Source organism: Aquila chrysaetos, chromosome 6 (genome assembly GCF_900496995.4).
Source record: "Aquila chrysaetos chrysaetos chromosome 6, bAquChr1.4, whole genome shotgun sequence".
NCBI lineage: Eukaryota > Metazoa > Chordata > Aves > Accipitriformes > Accipitridae > Aquila > Aquila chrysaetos.
This window is the reverse complement of record NC_044009.1, coordinates 9,612,262-9,633,802: the sequence shown is the minus strand read 5'-3', so window position 1 is coordinate 9,633,802 and position 21,541 is coordinate 9,612,262.

Here is a 21,541-nt window from a genome sequence, read left to right as displayed (position 1 = left end):
TTGATCCACACAGTTTCATAGTGAGCTACAGCTCTATTGATCCACACGGATTTACATTGAGCTACAGATTCACATTTTTCTTTCCAAAGCAGAAGCAATCCTTTCCAAGTCATTCCTGGGAGATGCATGTCTAACTTATTCTTAAGGGCCTACAAGAAAGGAGAATTCTACAACTTCCCCAGAAAAGTCCAAAGCTTCACTCTGTTATTTAAATCTTTTCTCTTTGAATTGACCCTGTCCTGGTTTCAGCTGGGATGGAGTTAATTGTCCTCCTAGTCGCTGGTACAGTGCTGTGTTTTTGAGTTAGGTATGAGAAGAACGTTGATAACACACTGATGTTTTCAGTTGTTGCTAAGTAATGGTTAGTCTAAAGTCAAAGATTTTTGAGCGTCTCATGCCCAGCCAGCAAGAAGGCTGGGGGGGGGCACAAGAAGTTGGGAGGGGACACAGCCAGGGCAGCTGACCCAAAGTGGCCAACAGGGTATTTCATACCATATGATGTCACGTCTAGTATATAAACTGAGGGAGGGGGGGTGGACGGCAGGTGGTGGGCGGTTGCATTGTGCATCATTTGTGTATTCTGGTCCTTTTGTTATTGGTGTTGTCATTTTAGTGGTGTTGTCGTTGTCATTGTTGGTTTCTTCTTTTCTGTTCTGTTGAACCGTTCTTGTCTTGGCCCATGAGTTTTGCTTCTTTTCCTGATTTTCTCTCCCATCCTGCTGGGTGTGGGAGAGATGTGGGTGGGCAGCTGCACAGTGCTTGGTTGCTGACCAGGGTTAAACCATGACAGACCCTTTTCTGCAGTTTAAACCCACTATTCCCAGCTCTGTTCATGGAAATGGACATCAGACCAACCTTGTTCTGTTTTTCAACTGCCTACAAATGCAAGAGCTATTTTCATCCTCACCCATATCTTACCTATTTTCTGCTTTTTTTCTCCTGGTGTGTCCCTCCAAGGACACTTGTGGTCCTGTCTGGAGTCATACTAGCTGGCCCACATCTTCTCTGACGTGCAGCTCTCCTTTGCTGGAGCATGTCCAGAGAAGAGCAACAAAGCTGAAGCAGGGCCTGGAGCACAAGTCTTATGAGGAGTGGCTGAAGGAACTGGGGTTGTTTAGTCTGGAGAAAAGGAGGCTGAGGGGAGACCTTATCACTCTCTAGAACTACCTGAAAGGAGGTTGTAGTGAGGTGGGTGCTGGTTTGTTCTGTCAGGTGGCTGGAGATAGGACAAGAGGAAATGGCCTCAAGTTGCACCAGGGGAGGTTTAGGTTGGATATTAGGAAAAATTTCTTTACTGAAAGGGTTGTCAGGCATTGGAACAGGCTGGCCAGGGAAGTGGTGGTGTCACCATCCCTGGAAGTATTAAAAAAGCATGTAGACAAGGCACTTCAGAACATGGTTTAGTGGGCATGGTGGTGTTGGGTTGATGGTTGGACTTGATGATCTTAAAGCTCTTTTCCAACCTAAACGATTCTATGATTCTATGATTCTAAATGAATGTGAAATGTTAATCGACACACTCTGTGGGTCGTGGTTCTTCAAATCCAAGGCTGTGCTTGTTGTTTTCACTACACAGTGACCTGTCTGGTTCATGTCCAGCTGGTGGCCCACTATGACTACGTCAGACAGTTGTCTCCATGCTGTGAATGTGGGCAATCGGAGAAGATCTGAAGGTACAGAACAACAGTCCACATATTTCAGTGAAGATAAAGCATGGTGCAAGTTAAGGGAGCATAAGGGGGGTGTATGTGCAGGGCTGAAGAGTGCACATATCCTTTAGGAGGAGCTGCTTTTTTTGCACGTTTTGAAAAGAGCTGGGAACATGAAGAAAGAGCCAATGGCTATTGGAAGGACAGCACTCACCTCGTTTTGCCAAACTGGCTTGCTTCCCCCTCCCCCGGCCTTTATTTCTCTCTTTAACCACACGAGGGCAACCTTATCCTGTAATTTGTGGGAAATGAGCTCTTAAAATCTCTGACAAAGGTTAAAGAGACTCTCAATAGCTATTTCCTAGCAGAGAGCACAAAGGGAAACATTCCTCTTCGACTGGAGATGTATTAAAGGACAGAATTTAAAGTTGTAAAGAAAATACTAACTAAAGCTGTTTGTTACACTTTGCACTGAAAGTGTACTGATAGGCCAATGGCTTACCCTGTCTTTAGCAGCAAGCAATGAGAAACCTGTGTCAGGCCCTATAACCAAGGTGAGATAAGATAACATAATAAACATAACAGGAAAAAACTCTTGAGAGGGCTGATGAGAGTGGGAAGGCTGACAGCTGCAGGCTTAAAAGTTGTTTTAACTTTTCTAATTCTGTACCTCAGATGTTGATATTTTAGCATGAAAGCCCAAGACCAGACATCTTTGTGTGTAACACACTTCCAAGAGATTTTACTTAATGAATCATGTACTGTATGCTAACAGGCTTCCATTTTTACCTTTTTTATTTGTGTGCCCTCTCTCACATACATTTCAATCCCAAATCACATGATTCAAGTTCAGTAAGATTATACCTGTTTCTGCTAGTATTATCATGATGACCAATTCCAATAAACATCTGTGGATGAATTTCTTTCCTTTTTAATTTATTTCTCCATTCCTTCTCTCATCATGTATTAGCACTTGCCAGTGCTCTACCAGTGCTGTAATTGCCCAGATACTGGTATGTGAACTCACAGAACCACAAAATCATGTAGAGTAGACCACAGAAGGTCCCTGTGTACTCCAGCCTCCTGGTCAAAGCAGGGCCAGTTAGAGCAGGTTGTCCAGCTGAGTACTGATTATCTCAAGGGTGGAAATCCTGCCACCTCTCTGTGTCCCTGTTCCAGTATTTGACCATGCTCATAGCAGAAAATGTTTTCCTTAAATTGATTTGAAATTTCCATCTTCTAGATTGTACCGATTGGCCCTTACTCCAGCCCTGGGTACTGCGCACCATGAGAGGAGTCTGTCTCTGTCTTCTCCACACTGTTCTAGCAGGTATTTGTACCTGTCTTCTCCATGCTGAGCAAACCCAGTTCCCTCAGCCTCTCCTTATCGTGTGCTCCAACTCCTTTGGTGGTCCTCAGCTGGACTTGCTCTGGTGTGTTAAAGCCTTCCTTAAATTCGGAAGTCTCCAACTGGTATTGGAGAGTATTCAGGTATCATCATCTCACAAGTGCAAACAGAGGAAGAGGATCCTTTTCCTCACCTTGCCAGCAGCACTGCTGCTAATACAGCCAAGGATGTGGCTCTCCTTCTTTGCTGTAAAGGCACACTGCTGACTTAATTCAATCTGCTGTCAGCCAGGACCCCAAGCTCCTTTTCTGCAAAGCTACTTCCTAGTTAGTCGGCTGCCTGCCTGACTTGCTGCTCAGGATTATTCTGTATCAGATGCAGTGCTTTGCATTTGCCTTTATTGATCTTCATGAAATTCCTGTCAGCCCATTTTTCCAGTCTGTTCTGATCCTCCCAAATAGGAGATCTTAACTCCAGTGTATTGACTCCTTCCCCTGCCCACTTTGGTATCATCTACAAATATACTGTGAGTGCACTCTGTTCCATCATCCAGTTTATTATAACAGGCATTGAATGGTATTGGCCTCAATTTTGGCCCCTGAGGGACACCACTGGTGACTGGCTGTCAGCTGGGTTTTTTACCACCCATCAACATCTTTTGAGTTTGACGGGCCAGTGAATTTTCCACCTTCCTTATAGTCCTTCCATGCAGTTCATATATCATTAATTTAGCTCTAAGGATATTACAGGAGACCGTGTCAAAGGCCTTGCTAAACTTAAGGTATGCAATGTCGACTGCTCTCCCCTTGTCCATAGAACTAGTCATCTCACCACAGAAGGTAATTGGGTTTCTCAGGTATGATCTGCCCTTAAAAATCCCTGCTGGCTGTTCCCAGGCACCTTCTTTTCCTTCATATGGCTAGAAATAGCTTCTGTGGGGATTTTTTTCCGTGACCTGCCCAGGGACTGAGGTGAAGCTGATTGGCTTGTAGTTCCCCAAACTCCCCTTTTTTTTTGCTCTGGAAGATGGGTGAGACATTTGGGGTTTTTTTCCCAGGCATCAGGAACCTCCTTCTTCACCATGACCTTTCAGGGATGACAGAAAACAGTCTTGCAATAATTTCAGCCAGGTCTCTCTGTGCCTTTGGGTACATCTCTTCCCACCCCGTGGATGTGTGTGTGTCCAACAGGCAGAAGAGATCCCTAGCTGTATCTTCCTCTGCTGTGGGAAATGCTGTACTTCCACAGATTCTGCCAGGAGTGTTTCAGGGCACACTTTAACAGGGAAAACTGAGGGAGGCATGAAAACATTGAGTACCTCAGTCTTTTCCATGTCCTTTGACACAATGAAATAAAGAAGATTTCATACACAGGCTCATTTTCTTTTCAGAAGCCAATGAATGATGAAGCACAATGATTTTTTACCTAGAGGAAAGTGTCAGTGGAGCCTAAATCTGCTGAGACTTGAGTACAAAGGATCCCAAGTTCAGATTTGGTATGTATCAAGAAACTTTACAGTTCAGCTGTTCTACTTGTCTCATTCTTCAGCAAGTCCTTCACAGGAATCAGACTTCTTTACAAGAGCAGGTAGAGTAAAAGGGGTAAACAATCCTATTGTGCCACAGAAATTTAGTGAATGAAAACTTCCAGCCTCTGTGACAGTAAATGCTGCCCGTAATAGTCCATTGCCAGCAAGCAAATGCAGTTGGTGCCTTCTTTCATCCTATAAGCCCCACCAAGGTCCAACTGAACAAATCCTTGCAGGTGTAAGCAGTGAGCTGAGGAATATATGCTTCTCACCATGAACAGCGAATGCAGAGTACCAGCAGAATTCACCTCCTGGAAAAGGATTTCTTTAGCATCTTTCAGTCAAAAGTAAACAATGCTACATCTACCTGTGTGAATAAAGTCAAGTCTGGTGGCACTGGGGATTGACAGTCAAGTCTCAGTCCCAGCTGCTGCTGGGAAAGAAGCTCAGACAGGCAGACTGCTGGTTTTAAAGTAGGTAACCTGGATACTGTTAACAGTGGATCTAAAGCAGAAGCTCAGCACAGGCTCTTGAGGCCATCAAAGTGCAAGGGAAACACTCAGCTCAGAAGCTTATGTTGAACTGCAGTTGCAACAACCGCCAGCAGCCCTTGAGCATCTGGTTCAATACACCCATATCTTTAACTGTTGTTAAATGAGGTCTGTGCAATAACTTGGGAGGCTTTAATTAATATTGCTACAAAAAATATTGTTGCCCCATTCCATCACTAGAGCAGCAAAGAGAGGCTCAGCTCCTACATGAAGAAGAGGCAGGCTTGGGGCCTTTCTGTAGGACACGACTTGTATGAGAGAGCCCACAGAAAAAGAAGGATCTGCGTTGTCAGAGATTGTAGTCTCAAGGCTATTAAAGAAATGTTCTGCCAGGTCTCTGATCCCAGAGAAAGAATCAGCTCAGTGAGGAACCATCCATCCTGACCCTGATCCGGAGTCCCTTCAAAATGGTGGAAAACGTGTTGAACCCTAGTTTTGATAGGATAAGAAAGAGAAACACCACTAGAGGAGGAAGAACTCTTCAACTGGGCAGTTGTTAGAGTTAAAAAAAAATTTGCCCATACTCCTTAGACTCCTGAGCACAAGGTAACTGTGCCTACCACATGACTTGCTTTTCTTTATCCTTCCCTTAGCTGTGCTCCTCTGCATTTCAATGCTGCTCTGACTCTAATCAGATGATCCAGGGGTCTCCTTCTCAAGTATCCTTTATGTCTTCAGGAGTGGCAGATATTAATATAACTCTGCATTTGGAGAGGAAAGCTTGAGCTGTGTGGCTAGTAATACATTTTAAATAATGGCTAGGGAAGAGAAAATGGACGAAGAAGTGAACACATAAGAAGCAGAAGATGAAAGCATTGATACCAGTTAAGTCCCAAGCACTGAGATTGCATTTTTGTGTGGTACTTTCAGCAGGCACAAACTCACTCTGCCACAACCTAGGCCAGCTGGAAACTGTGAGTAGAGAATATCAAACTAATCTATTCTGCCTCCCAGAAAAGTGACTTAGCTCAGAGTCTGTGTCTTGCTCAGCATGTTCATGAGATATTTCATCTGCTTTGTACACGGACACAGTAAGCTCCCATCTGTTGTAGAGGCAGGCACAGCAAGTGGGCATCTGAGGGCAAACTGGTATGTAGAGATACCAGGAGGAAGAAGCACCTGCCATCTTGTGTACCACAGGGATGTCCAGAGGAGGAAGATTTTGTGCTCTCATTGTAGTTTTTTGTTTTTCACTTCTGTCTTCTTACTTCCTTCTATATGAATAAAAAAAGAAAAAAAATTAATCCAAAGTCCTTTGGGAAAGATCGGTTTTACAGAGTCATCTTCTCTGAGAGTAACTGACTTGCAGCCATCCAGGGCTGGAACATGTACCTCTGTTGATGTAAAATTCAGAACCACCTGCAAGCTCCTCAGTGCCTCAAAGAACAGAGGTGGTAACTGCTTGAGTGGGTACTGGGAGAATGGTGAACTGGGCTTCTCAGGCACATATTGTAACATAAAATAGACTGGGAAAAAAGAAACTAAACAGTCCATCACCTGTTGATTCACCAAATATCCATTCTGCTAGTCGCTTGTGGTGTGCAAAATGGACTGGGAATTATAGAAGTATGTCATGGTTTTTGGTTAAACCACGATGAAGTACCTCTGTTAATAAGCTAAGGCCTTATCCCTGGGGAAGGAGATTGACCACTAAAAGCTGCAAAATTTAAGTAGATATACATGCACTTTTTGCATGTGGTTATTTGGAACCAGCTGGGCCCCTGTGTTTTTCTTTTGTCCTTAAGGTTGCATAGAAATAAAAGCTATGACAGGAAATGTTGCCTATGGATACATACCTCCAAACACAAACAGAAAACACAACCTTCAGTCTAAAAGCCAGAATATGGCTAATGCTTCCTCTGGAGTTTCTCATGCAGGAGTTTCCCATGCACAGTCTATCCACTGCCTAGGAAGGCATGGATTCTGCATAAGACTTGTCTTAAGCAGACAAGGAAATGTTCATTGTCTCATTTGTGCATAAATTTCTGTTGTCTGAAACTGTGTGAATTTAGTCTGAAACTTCCCCACAGACTTGGTGCAGACATAAATTCTGTCTTTTCTGTTTCTCTTTGATTTTGAGGTAATTCATAGGAGCTCATCAATGAGATCTTTTCCTGGTGAAATGAACCAGAATAGTCAAAAAGTTAGGGGGGAAGAAAGGTGGATGAAGAGACTGCTTCTGCTGGTCTGACCTTCCACCTGGCCTGCCAGATAACACAAAGATGAGGAAGGAGCATTTTCCAGTTATTCCTCTCTCCAGTAAAAACTTATGCCTGAAGTGAGATGCTTAACTCTGATTTAAACTGGCAGCATCCCGTGATCAGTTGTTTCAGTGTAAAAGTGTGCAAGAATACAAAAATGTTTCTCAGTGTCTGAAGTACAGTGAGATGCCTTCCTTTGTTCACATTCTTTATAGACTAAATATGCTTAGGTTAATTTTTGGCCCCAAACATTTATTTTTTTTTTCCTGCTGCTTTGAAGAAATCTCACCTATTAGAAATACCTCTCAATGAAGACTATTGACATCGTAATATTCTCCTGAGTAAATGAAAGACAAATTCTTAAGGCAAGGTGTCCAAATTTCAACTAATTCTTAGAACTCTTTCCCTATAATTCACCTTTCTTTTTGTTTTGATAGATGAGCACCATCAATATGCGTAATAAATGGGATAAAACAGAGCTGGAGAACTATAGAGAAAGGACACCTGTATGCTCTAGAGATACAACATATCAGCTGATACAGGGATGACTGATGAAGAAACTGATGAAGCAAGGAGATATTTCCAGCTTTGGCTTCAGAATTAATTTGTTGCAACAGATGACACTGTGGTCTAGCTAGAAGATAAGCTTTACAGTAAGCAATAAGTCTCAGGTAGCATCCACGCTTGCTGACTTTTAAAGAAAAAATAACAACGAAAGTATGTCAGCAAGGTGGTGCAGCCTTGGGACATATTAACAGAGCGATGCTGAATTGGTGGACTTTTTGAATTTTTCCAAGATGGGCCTAGGCAAAGCCATGACTTCCCTGATCTAGTGTTGGCAATTGTGCTGGTCCAAGCATGAAGCTGGACCAGAGACTGCAGAGGTCCCTTCCTACTAGCAGTACTGCAATTCTGCAAAATTATTAAAGAAACGACTCATCATCCTGGAACAGAGAAGACCAAGGGTTATAAGAAAGAGGGAGGAAAAGTAATGAGCAGGATGGAGAAGACTGATAGGATTTAATGCCTTAGTGTCACTTCTAACACAAGAAGTAGGGAGCACCACATAAAACTACAGAGTTGCAGGTTCAGAACATACAAAAAAAGGATTTGTCTCTTCCTGCAAGGGATAATAAAGCTGTGGACCTCCTTGTCACATGCAGTAACAGATGGCAAATATTTACATGAGGTTAAAAAAGGAATGAAAAAGCTCATGGAAGATCAGTCCATGGAGGACTACTGAGCAAAATGCACACTCTGCTGTCAGAATTATCACAGGAACAACACTGTGTGTTTACCCTGTTCTTTTACTTTTCTTTACTCTTTCCCAATGACTTGACCTAAAACAGACCCACTTGCACAATGTTTTTCAAGATCCTGCTTGCTACCTTCTTTCCCCAGATAGGTTACCTTGTGATGGCAGTCTTTGGAAGAATCCTGTGGGAAAGATTGTTGTTTTGAAGGTGAAGATGTTATTTTACTGTATTGATGTCTGATTGGCAATCCACCCCCCCTCCACTATGAAAGAGTTGTTTTGTGTTTCTGAGAGGCAGTGCAGAATGACCACCAGTGGAGAGGCTCCCAGTGAATGAAGTGCAGACCTGTTCCCATGACACTCACAAAACCATATTTCTATCAGTTGAGACATCTGCTGCAATCATTATCTTGTTATTGCATGGGGACTGATAACATAGAATGAAAGCTAGGGAAATAGCAAAGCAGATCATAAAACAAGCTCACTCTCCAGAGTCCAGAGTCCAAGGACAGGAGTTTCTGGCCATAAGAGCAGTTGTTCTTGTTCAGATGAAGTTACAAGAACATACTTTGAGATACATATATGATTACACTGAAAGTAAAACAAAAGCTTTAGATCCATAAGTGATACAGGCACACAAAAAAAAATGCCCAGGGACTAGGCTGGTAACTAAAAGTCACCATCTAATGACTTAGAGCATGACACTTTCCCCAAATGAAGTTTTGCAGAGAATAAACTAAAAAAATGAGAGCCAGGGATGAGCCATCTTATAAGAAACAGGTATTTTAAAACCTACTTTGAAAATATTTTTTCTCAATTGGAGAAGAAAGGCTAAAGAATAAAACACCCACCTGTAAATGTCTTATAGCTTTCCTTATGCAACTGAGAAGTCTGGTTTCTGCAGGACACACAATTAAATTAATGTTATTTTTATTTCTGTATCAGTCTGGCAGGATGGAGTTGTATTTTTCTCCTGGTCACATGATCCCATACCCAGCTCCCATAACATACTCGCACCTTAATTGCTGCTTAGATTCTGTGACATTTCAGTGGGCGCAAAAAAGGTAGGAAACAGAAGCTTAATTCAATTACTTAAATAGAATGGGCCCCACTGACTGTTAATGTTGTATCCATGCTTCTTAGCATCAGTCCTGAATTCAAAGTCTCCATTTTTCTTGAAGATGGAGACCTGAAGTCAGTAGCTGCTTTTACACCTTGGAAAACTGAACTGCAATAAAGAAAAAAAGAAAAAAAGAAAAAAAAACCTCCAGAGATGAGTACATTTCATTCTACTTCGTCTCTGAGAACAATAAACAAAAGATTGATTAATGCTGCTTGTGATACTTGTGCTTGTGATATTGGGAACTGTGGAGATAAATACGTACATTACTTTAGATAATCATGCTGTATACATATTTGATGCCATCTGGCATCAGATGGCAAGAGGATTACTTCAATGCAACAAATGTCAACAGTAGTAGCATCTCAGAAGATCTGTTGCTCCATCACGTGACACTTGTGTGTGTTCAACTGCTAAAATTACCTTTCTCTGATCAACTGCTCAAGCAGAGCTACTCTTCCCAGTCATCTGCTGTTGCAGCCATGCTAATGAACATGGCTGAGAGTAAACAATAATAGACTATCCTTCCCCAAAGTGAAATTGGGTATTTTTCCAACTTATTACCAACCAAGAGACTCATTTGGTTGTAACTGTGCTTATGGCTGATGTTATAGTAAAAGCACATGCAACTGCCTAGGTGTGCTGCTGAAAATCACCTTTGAACAGGGAAGTTGTAATCCAAAGAATGACTGGCCTAACATGAACATAGATCTGGTTGAGGAGACATTCCTTCAAAATAATTGGAACAAGGTGAGGAGAAAGCAGAAAATCACCCTCTAAATAGCTTGAACACATAGCCAAAACTACATAGAAAATCCTTCTGGGAAAGTAAAACTAAAATCAACTGCATGAGCTGTGCAAGAAGAGAAGTGCAGCATCTGATAGAGTCTGATCCAGAACGGGTGGTTGTAGATACTGGGACACACCAACAGATCACCATCATACAAGGAGAGGATGTGCTTGGTAGCAGAGCTTGGGTTAGATCCTGCTTATCCAGATCAGGATCCTGGTGCCTTCCCATCTCAGGTATTTGGGTTTCCTCCTTGAGGAAACCAAGGCATAAGGAATGATGATGTACTCTCTGAGTCTTAGCTCCTTGTAAAGACTGGGAGGAGAGGAGGGAGTACAAGACCAGAGGCTCAGAAGCATTTATGGATTTACCAGCATAGATACAAACCATGTAAGTTGCAGCCACTGAAATGGCATATTTTCAGATTCTTCAGTCTAAATTGAAGTTTAGCTTCCGTTAGGAAAGAAGCCAGAACAAAAAAGTAACAATATATTCTCCAGGATTACAAAGGAATACAGAGTGGAAGATTTGATGCATAAAAGCATCAGTAACAAAATATCTGCTTGTCCCCCAAAAGACAGAAGGAAACCCCATTTCTCAGTTTCTGCCTAACAGGCTTTTGTTTATGAAATACAGAATTAAATTAAATCCTAAACGTGACTAACATCCTTAAGTGAATTAGAGAGGAAGGCAGCATTAACTGTGAGAAGAAAAGCTCTTTTCCTTCAGGCTACATTTTCAGCTCTATTGGTATAACACCATGGTTCACCAGCTTGCACCCCGAACAAAATTTTGTATCTAGAAAAGATTTCTGTGAGACATGCTAGCCTAAGGCATTACAGTACATTGTTTCTTCTTGCTCATTTCCTGCAATTTGCTAACAAAGGTAGCTCTTACTAAAACCAGCTTGAATCAGGACATGACTCTTGTTAGTGCAAACAAGTCAGTGAAGAAGCCTCAGAAGCAAAGGCATGTGGTGGATATGGGGCCTTAAAGTGCTCTATCCATCTTAGAGATTACTGTGTCCAAGAAATATATCTTGCCTTGATATGTCTAAATATCTTAGGAAAAGCTTCTGTTTCATTTCAAGAAGTGACTGAGTCAGTACAAGCCCAAGGATGTTGCATAAAGATGTGGAAAAGGAAACAGAAGCTGGTGTGGGTGCTGGGAAACATGAGTTATCTTATGTTATGAAGTTGTTTTAGCACCACCATAATTTTCCCTTGTGAAAGCAGGGGGTGTTGTAAGAAATATTCTTTAAATTGGACCACTCTGGCAGGTATTTGTTTTACACACTTTTTCTCATTTGTTTTGAAATAAAGCTTTATCAATGTAAAAAAATCCTTTGGGACAATTAGCTGTATAGCGAAGATAACAATAGTTCACAATCTATCTGGATGACACTCCTGGTGTGTCAGGCTGCCTTTTCTGCAAACAGAAAACACGTTGTAGCAGGGCTGCCAACTGTATAATGTCAGGGGCCATATGGACTGCAACAGCTTTGCTAGGATTCACTTACTTTCTTTTCTAGCTGAGCAAGCTAGAATCGCTAACTTTCAACCAAGAGTCCTGAAAGAGCTGGCTGAGGTCTTTCAGCTGGTGACTTTTTTGCTGAGCATGCTAGGGGGATGAACAATGGATGGTAACTACAGCTGAGTTCCAACCACAGTACCATGTTCTCTTCACCATCATATACAAAACCTTCACATATCATTCTACAATCATACGAGTGTGGTTGGTGCAGAAGAATAATATTAATTTCACCCTTTTGGTCCTACCTGAGTAAAGGGTTCCCATTCCACCCAGCCACTCTTTTCATGGGGACACTAGTGTTATTGATAAGCTGGACAATACTGTCCCCTTTGCAGCACTTTTACTTACATAGTCCAGAACTTTCAATTCTTCAGGCAGAGCTTGACTTTATTCACATGATAGAATACTATTAAACAGCTATCATCATAGAATCATAGAATCATTTAGGTTGGAAAAGACCTTCAAGATCATCGAGTCCAACCATTAACCAAGCCCACTAAACCATGTCCTGAAGTACCCTGTCCACTCGCTTTTTGAATATCTCCAGGGATGGTGACGCAACCACTTCCCTGGCCAGCCCATTCCAATGTTTGACAACCCTCACAGTAAAAAAATTTTTCCTAATACCTAACCTAAATCTCCCTTGCCTCAACTTGAGGCCATTTCCTCTTGTCCTATCTCCAGCCACCTGACAGAAGAGACCAACACCCACCTCACTACAACCCCCTTTCAGGTAGTTGTAGAGAGTGATAAGGTGTCCCCTAAGCCTCCTCTTTTCTAGACTGAACAGCCCCAGTTCCCTCAGCCGCTCCTCATAAGACTTGTGCTCCAGGCCCCTCACCAACTTGGTTGCCCTTCTCTGGACACGCTACAGCAACTCAATGTCTTTCCTGTAGTGAGGGACCCAAAACTGAACACAGTACTCGAGGTGTGGCCTCACCAGTGCTGAGTACAGGGGAACAATCACCTCCCTGCTCCTGCTGGCCACACTATTTCTGATACAGGCCAGGATGCCGTTGGCCTTCTTGGCCACCTGGGCACACTGCTGGCTCATGACATCATTATCATTCCCAGTAGCCTCCCCCCCAAAAAAGAAGGAAAAAGCTGAGATCTGAGTACATTTTCAGGAATGCTGAGAACTCTGAATCTGTTCTCACCTTCGGGGACCTTGACAAATGATTTGTTATAAAATGCAGTGAGTCGAATATGTGTAACCTGGCAATGGTCTGTTTATGAACCCATCACAGTGGCTTGAAGTAATCCTCAATTTGGGGTGAAATGCCAGTCTACGTTGTCAGGTTAAACTTATGTGGATCAGATGTGCTGCACATAGATGTATTCATTTGCTGAGAGTGTAACATCTTGCTAAATAAAAATGAAATGTAATTTTAGCCCAAGGTCATTATTGCTATTCCTTAATTTGTGCTTATTATAAAAAGCCCATCAACTGTATCTCAGTGGTCCTAAAAAGTGCCTTGGGATTGTCTAATCTATTCTGCATCTTAAATTTCTAATACTTTCTTCTTCTGCTTCATAAGGTGTAGCTTTTTCATAATACAGTGATGGATACCTCTGCAACTTATTTTAGTATTCTGACTAAATATCCTTTTTTTCCTGGCTTGTGAGGCTAATGGGCACCTCTGTGGATTTTTGTTGACGTGTACCTCAAAGGATTTCTGTAAGCTTTCAGTGTATGCAGTGTAAATGTAATCTGATGTTTGGATCTGTTAGACTAAGACCCAGGAATCATGAACAATTGTGGCAGTATCAGTATATTGACCTACTTTGTCATATACTGCTGCACTGCAAGAGTCTGGAACACAGTCTTTCCTCACACACACAAAAGTTAGTAATAATGATGTTGAATTAGACAAAATTTTTAAAAATAAACATGAAGGTGAAACTCACACCTCATTAGATTTGAAATAAACTCTTGCATGTGTAAGTGAATGTCATAATCGCTGTGTAACTGGACATGGTGACCTTTGGGCATATTTTCACAAATTCTGTCAGGAAGATGTTTTGAAGATGAGTGGGTTTAAAAGGCAAAACCATACAAGAAAAATCCTCCTAGATATTTAAGCATAAAAATACCATGTATTGCTCAAAAAAATTGCTAAACTGCACATGGCAGAAAGCTTGCAGACTCGGCTGGAAACATGCTCCTTGAGCATGGTTTATATGCTGTTCTCTTGCATCTATTACTTTTTTGATATAGGGATCATAAGAACAGCTCTTCTGGGCTACATCGGATGATGAGCAGGAATAGCAGGCTGGTCTGATTTCTCATTTCTCTCTGGGTGCGGGCCTGTGGGACACCAGAGGACATGCCTTGCTGCTGACCTTGCACCCCCTTGCCAATGGCTAGAAGGTGGAGGCCATCACCAGCACCCATGCTTCATGTCCCCATCTAATTAAACCACATGGGGTAGGGGTTAACCCCACTGGATGGGGCTTGCTAGCAAACCTGATGAGGGCAACAAGTTGGGGTCCTTGGAGGATGGACTATAGGAGACTGCACGGAGCAGAGGAAAGGGATATTCACACGGGGGGATATTCTCTCCCTCTCAGGCCAGCCTTCCTTGCTTTTCCCTGTGTGCAGTTGCCCTGAAACCTCAGCTGAATACCTGCACAGATATCTGTCACCAGATTGGGTACTTGGCTAAGGTACAAACTGAGCGAACCTAAACCCAAGCATTTCCCTCCTCTTCTGTGATGAGAAGTCTCCTCCACATGTGCTGCTGTTCCTGTAGCTGCCTCCTGACAGGGTCCAACAAGTAGACTCTGCTGCAGTGATGCAAACAGCTCCAGAGAGAAATGACACTACTGAAAAATGTAAGTCCACTAGCCCTGCTGCTGAGTGGTCAAACTGGGTCTACTCCAGACATCTCTTTGACATCTTCAGTGGCAGAGTGGCTGCCTTCTCTTCTGAGGGGCAGGAGGTCACAGAAGTGGCGGCAGCTCACCTACTGCACTGCCAGGTCCCCGTGGTGGGATTACTGTTAACCTCATGGTCTGAGTGGCTGCAGCCAGCAGCCAGCCTTCCTTGGTGTTATACATCCTCATGGGCACCCAGTTCTGGATGGGGATTTTAACTTCACCTTATGGGGGTGGATCAAGACAGAGGGGTATCAGGCTTTAGCAGACGCTTTCAGATAGATCACAAACCATGTAGCAGATTTGGTAGCTCACACGTATACAATACCACCTCTTTCACTTGTATTTGGGTGGGAAATGGCATATCATGCCAGTGTTAGTGAACCTGTGTTTAACGCTTTAACATCATGTGGGTCTGACATAGGCTGACCTCTTCCACAAGCTGCTGCCTCATATTCACAGCTTTTTCTGTTACATTTCAGTGCTTGGGATCAGCCTCTTGGCAGATTAACCAAAACTTGGCAGAGGATGTGAGCCTTCTAATTGCCCTATAGAGTTCTGGCTTCCTTGGAAAAAGGAGAGGCGCACCTTTTCCTAAACCTCAACAGTGGTGAGACCTTTGCTGTTATCCACTAGGGCACATCTTATTTTCTTACTCTCAGAGGATTTGAGCTACCAGCACTCACACTATTTTTGTCTTCTTTCAGCTTTTGCACTGGCACCTCCTTTCTCCTTCCTGGCCAAGGGTGCTCTCTTCAGACATGTTCTGGATGCTCCTTGCAGCCTCCCCAGTGGAGCAGTCCACTCTTCAGCAGGATTCCTGATGTGGTGTGCAGTCAGAAACTTTGAGGGTCCCCATGCTACAGACAGCCATTGTCATCCGGTCATTTGGCTGATGATGGACAAAGAGTGGTCAACAGAGGGTGAGGTCCTTACTACCTCAGGGATGAAGGATGGCGGGAGAGAGCAAGTCCATGGCTGTAGTAGGCAAAGATGAACGGTGGCACTGGAGGTGAAGGAGCCATGCCTGGAGAGATGTCCCCCAAGACAGGTGATGCTGCTGGGAATCTGGCAAACAAAAGCTGGTGGCTGGGCTGGGACTGTGGGGGCAGGCCTCTGAGGACAGTTAGTGTGCCCTCCCTGGGCATGGAGGAGGGGACAGTAACAAGGCAGGGGAGTCCCTGCCTGAGCCTGGCTGTGTTTCCTTCTCTGGGCTGCCTTTGTGGATGGGGAGAGACAACAACCTTCCATTGTTTTTACCCTAATATCAACCATGTTAAACAACAAAACTGTGTTTATTATTTAATAAACAATTAAAACATCTGCTTCTCTGGGCCCAGGTTAAAGATTTTCCATCACAATACAAAAGAATGACAAATAAGCCCTGAAATGTTATTCTAGCCCAATTTTAACAACATTACCACAGATAGCCTTGCAGACGTGCCAGAACGGGATGCCGTGACCTCATTCAAAGCATTCCCTCCAGCTGCAGAAGCTGCCTTGAGCTTTGGATGATTTATTTCCCTTTCTCCCCTAATTAGACTAGATTTTCTGGTTCTGTTCAATGTGACTGTAGCATAAATGGGTACTCACACCTCACTCTACCAGTGTCTGTTCAGCCCCCTCCCCCTGCCATCTCAGCTGGCCCAGAATTCATTCTGAGAGCCTCTAGCATTTGATAATGTGTAGCAATAGATCATATAGAAGGTGTTTTATGATTAATGGTATTTGGGAAAATATCATACACCCTGAGAAGTTTTACATCCTGTCTATTCACATGCCAGCAATTGAAGATTTGTGGAGTGAGGTAATGTCTCTTATTAAACCAATTGACACAACTGGAAAAAAGAAAAATGCTTTGGAGCATTCAACATCTTGTTCAAGTCTTAACCAGAAACTGCAAATTTCTAGCTAAGTTCTGGCTGAGAATAGCTGAGCTGAGTTTCACTTATTTTTTTAAATCAGTTTGAAATAAAAGGATGTTTAGTGAAAATGTGAGGTGTGATGACTATTGTGGGGTAATAGATATTGCTAGAGCAAGGAACAAATAGTCAGTGGGAATCCAGAGTCGGTCTCTGAATTAGCTCCGTGGTGACCTTGCGGACCAATTGCCCATCAGCAGCTCTAGCCGTGTTTCCTTTCATTTTCATCCCAAGGGAATTTTCCATGCTCTGAAATTGCAATGCAAGCCAGTCTCATAAGGGAGAACAGTCAGAAGACTTGCTTTAAAAAAAATGTGTTCTTGATTTTCACTAAAAGTAGATGCTCCTGATGAAGCCAGCTTTTCCTCCAAAATCTCTGAAGGGCCCAAGAGTTCTGATGAATTGGTTTTCCCCAGAAGCTGAACAAAAGTGCTAAGCCTTCATTCTCTCCTTCAACCACAGATCCAGATGGAGAGAGCTCTTATAGAACAGCACATTTTTTTAGGGCAGGATCCTTTCAAGCTGCAGGTCAGCCTAGAAAGAAGAGGCTGGCAATGAAGGAACCTTGGTGTGGATCATCAAGGTACAAGCCAGGCTTCATCTACCACCAGCAAGGCCTGAACTCAAATTCTAGGAGCTGAGAATGCTGAGTTGGTCTGCCACCTGCACATCTGAATGAGGGAGATTAAACTACAACTTTGTTCCTCAGTGAACTTGTTTTTCCAAAGTCAGATTTGGACTGTTACTGATCCTGCTAGAAAGAAGGCCCCATGCAGGTGCTGGCTGACATTATGCGATGACAGGCTCACCACATGCTCTTGCTGACCCCTCTAGCTACTAGCTTCTTCTGTGCTTTGCTGCGTCAAGACTGCACATGGCACAAAGGTTTGTGCACGGTCCTTACAGCTCACAGAAGGCCTCTTGAACAGACTTTCCTAACTCCTTTTAAAAAAAAAATCTGACTTTTGTCTAAGGTTATGACCGATTGCCCTACTCTGAAGTGGCTAATTGCCCAAGGCTAATTGCCTTTAAGAAGAAGAGCCCTGAATAAGAAGACCTGAAGAACTTTTCTCTCATTAAAACACACTATTTTAACAGGCATGTCTCCACACGATAGGAGAAAATGAATGGAAACTAAACCCATTTTAGGCCTTCCCCAGTCTCTCTGAGACACAACTCCCGTCCACCTGATGCACATGGGATAGTTATTCTCTCTAGAGGTAGGTAGAGGCAGGTCCTCTCCTAGGCTTCAGCTAAGCCAAGAGTTGAGGAATGATTCTGTACTTTTCAGAGGAGTGATCTCCAAGGAGACTGCAAACTGGTGAGGAATAGAAAAGTGAAGATGTATTGCCTTGGCCTATTGATATATCTTCTGAAGCTCCCAACAGGTGGATGTAGGCCCATGTTGAAAGGGAGAGCTGCTTGCCCATAAGTGCAAGTCACATTATGGTGTCAGGACTCAAGGCGAGTGGGTTTATACTGCAGCAGTGTATCATCAGTGTATATTGCACAGCGCTTCAGTGCGCTGGCTCTGTGAGCAGACAGAAACTGAAGGTATGCTGAGTTGGCCACCACTTTAAGAGGTTTGGGCTCCCATTTCCTGGTAGAAACAGGGTAAGAAATAGGACATAATGGGGGAAATTAAGGCACTCTTAATCAGAGAAAGGCTCTGATAAGTCTGTGCCCTGGCTTACAGAGTCTGCACTTATGAATTGGCTATCATGGTCCTGCCTGTTTGCGACCTGCCCCAACCTTTCAGAGAAGGTTGTTCTCCAAGCAAGGAGTCAGCTAGAGATCCCAGCACTTCAGAGCTGGGCAGGCAAAACATTTGCAGTCAGAGAGAGTAATGGGGCTTGGACATTTATTCCAGGCCTGTTGAAACAACTGGGAAGCCCTGAGACCAAGCTTCAGAGCTTCTATGTGCTGGGAACTGAGACTTTCTGATGTTAAGCAATGAGCAAAGCCTCAGCTAGTGCACTTCCAGACTCCCACATCTGCCAAACAGCTTGTGTGTCCTAGGATTTTCAGCTGGAGGGCCTAGCAAGTTAGAGCTACACCAAAGCCTGTGGTTCCCAGCAAAAATAATATTTAAAGAAAAGATCAGAACTTGAATACTGAAAATGACTGAGCAGAAGCTGTATACAGTTCCTAAAATGAGTGAGAACCACCATTAAGATGCAGCTGTAAGGAAGGAAAGTGAGATCCCAGCTCAGATCTACCTTGTCTTTTGAAGCATAAGGGCTCTCTTTTCAGAAATGTCCTCTGTTGGGAGTGGTCTGTCCATTTCTGAAGAAAAAGGCAGAACAAAAGTCAATGTTTTGAAGCTTTGGAAGCTTCAAAATGGTTGTGGATTGTATTTTACCAATTAATGCAAGTTGGTGCTAGATCAACTAACAATCAGGTGAAGTCTCTCTCTCTGTCTTTGGAAAGGAAGATCAGACTGAAAGGGAAGTGTAGTCCCTTTGCATTACAGGCAATGAGATAACTACAGACAGAAGGGACCACAGACAGGAAGGCACAAAATACTGACCAGCACTCGGACTAAATATTTCCTGTGCAAAAGCCCAACAGTTTCAAAATATAGTGTGAGAAGAAAAGAGAGGGATCATTGATATTTCAGTGTCATGTGTACATGCCATAGGCAGGTATGTACAGTTCCCAAATGTCTTCAGATACTGAACCATGTTTTATTCTGCAGGAAAGACAGAGCATCCCTGAGAGAATTCCTTCCTGAGGCTCCTGGAGTAATCACTGTAATCATGAACACTGGGCCAGGATACAGAGATGTGGTACCTTGAAGGCATCAGTGCTCCTTGCAGGCATGCTGCACCCATCCTGGGCTCCAGAAGACTTTCTGGAGTTCACAGGAGCTCTGGGCTTACTAGGAGATGCTTTATTGCCTGTGAATCAATGAACTAACTCCCTTTCCACACATTAAATGTCTTATTGTACAAATTCTAAGGAAAGACAGAAGATGGGAAGAGATATTTAGATATTTTAATGATCTCTCCCCATGCCTAATAGGAAGGGGCTTAAATGTTGGATTCCATAACGCTTCAAAAAAACTTTTTATAAGTACTGACAGGGGTGGATACAAGTAGCCATATTAACTGTGAAACTGTCCAGTCCCTGCTTGAAAGTTTTGAATTTACCAGGGTTGTAAAATCTCAGGGCAATGAACTCAAGTTATTAATCTGCAGATGACTGAAACCACCTCTGTGTAATGATACTTCATGACTAGGCATGTTTATATCGCTGTGATGCAAGCTATGCACGCACAGATCACAGTAACTCCAGACTGATATGCAAGTACAGCTGGACAGTGTATCAACTAGTCAAATTAATTACAATTTACAACTGTTAAAAATTAACAGTAATGTCCTGTGCTTGGGATGTCCTGTGTATTTGGTCTCTGTCTGTGTCCCTACTATCTCAGTAATATTTACACCTCTGTTTGCTTATGAGACTGTCTAAAGTTTATGGACTGGGTGGGATGGAGTATTCTTTGGGAGTTTTCTTTGCCATGGTAACCCCTGAACTCACAAACTCACAGCCTGGGATACCTCTGAGCATAGGTCTTCAGCTTAAACAAGTTCAACTTCTATCAGCCTCTCTTTTTCCTATGCACTTTATTAACACAGAAACACATATCCCAAAAATCTTTCTGTTCCTCAGTGTGCAAGTACTGCCCTGCTATGATCACCAAATTTTTAACCTGTAGTTGGAATTAGGATCTGTCTCGCATGCACTCTCAATCCTCCAGCTGATCCTGCAGCATGTTCATAGTAGATCAGCAATTCTGCTGCCCATCCTCTCATACTACTCTGGGTGGAAGATTGAGCAGATTGGGCGTTGCACACAAGACGAACTGCTGGCAGGTCCTACAGCTCAGCAGTGTATCTTGGTACAACTGCTTTTTTTTATCCATATGCAAAGGTGGAATGATGGCAGTCACCTTCTGCTGATCCTGGCCCACTGATTTCTCCTGCTTTAAGCTAGCCTACCTTGAAAACGGGGAAGGGGTCGATCAAATGAACAGCAAGCCAAGTAAGTCCTGGGAATGCAGAGGCTTCACTGTGGAATACCCTGGCTTAGCAGGACCTGCCTTTAGCTTGCTGGATCCGGCATCTTTTTATCTCCTTTCCTTGCCTGAAGCAGAGGGTGGAAGGGAGGCATCTGTCTTGAACGTATCTCCCTGCAGGAAAGTCTTTTTGGGTAACACAGAGCTAATGCAGGTCCAGGAAAAGAGGTATAAGTTCATGGTCTTTGAATGTGTGGTTTGCACATTGATGGATTGGCCAGAAAGGCAGAGGCAAGAAAAGATTTCAGCAGAGGGTCCCACACAGGGACAGGAAAGAAAGGAAGGGGCTACTTTTACAGTAGGTTTTAATGTCTTCATCTCTACTCATTCTGAGCTGGACAGGGATTTAATATGTTTTACTTAGGAAAGTTCCATTTTGTAACTGATGTAACAGAAAAATTTCTGAAGATTCTCCAAATCTTATCCTTTGTTCCTAGATAGGCTAAGATTTAGGTATACAAAAAGCATTTATGTTTTACTACCATTGCAAAGACATGCGTGGATAGACCATGAGTTACATCACAAGTGTAAATGTCCATCTCAGCAACAAATTTATCAAAGTGCCTGTCAGTATTGCTTGAGCAAGAGCTAGAGGAACTGGCTAGGAACAAGCACCAACACTTACAGTCTTTTCAATAGCTTTTCAAACCTTACTTCTGCATTACAGCAGGCTAGGTGATGCCAGG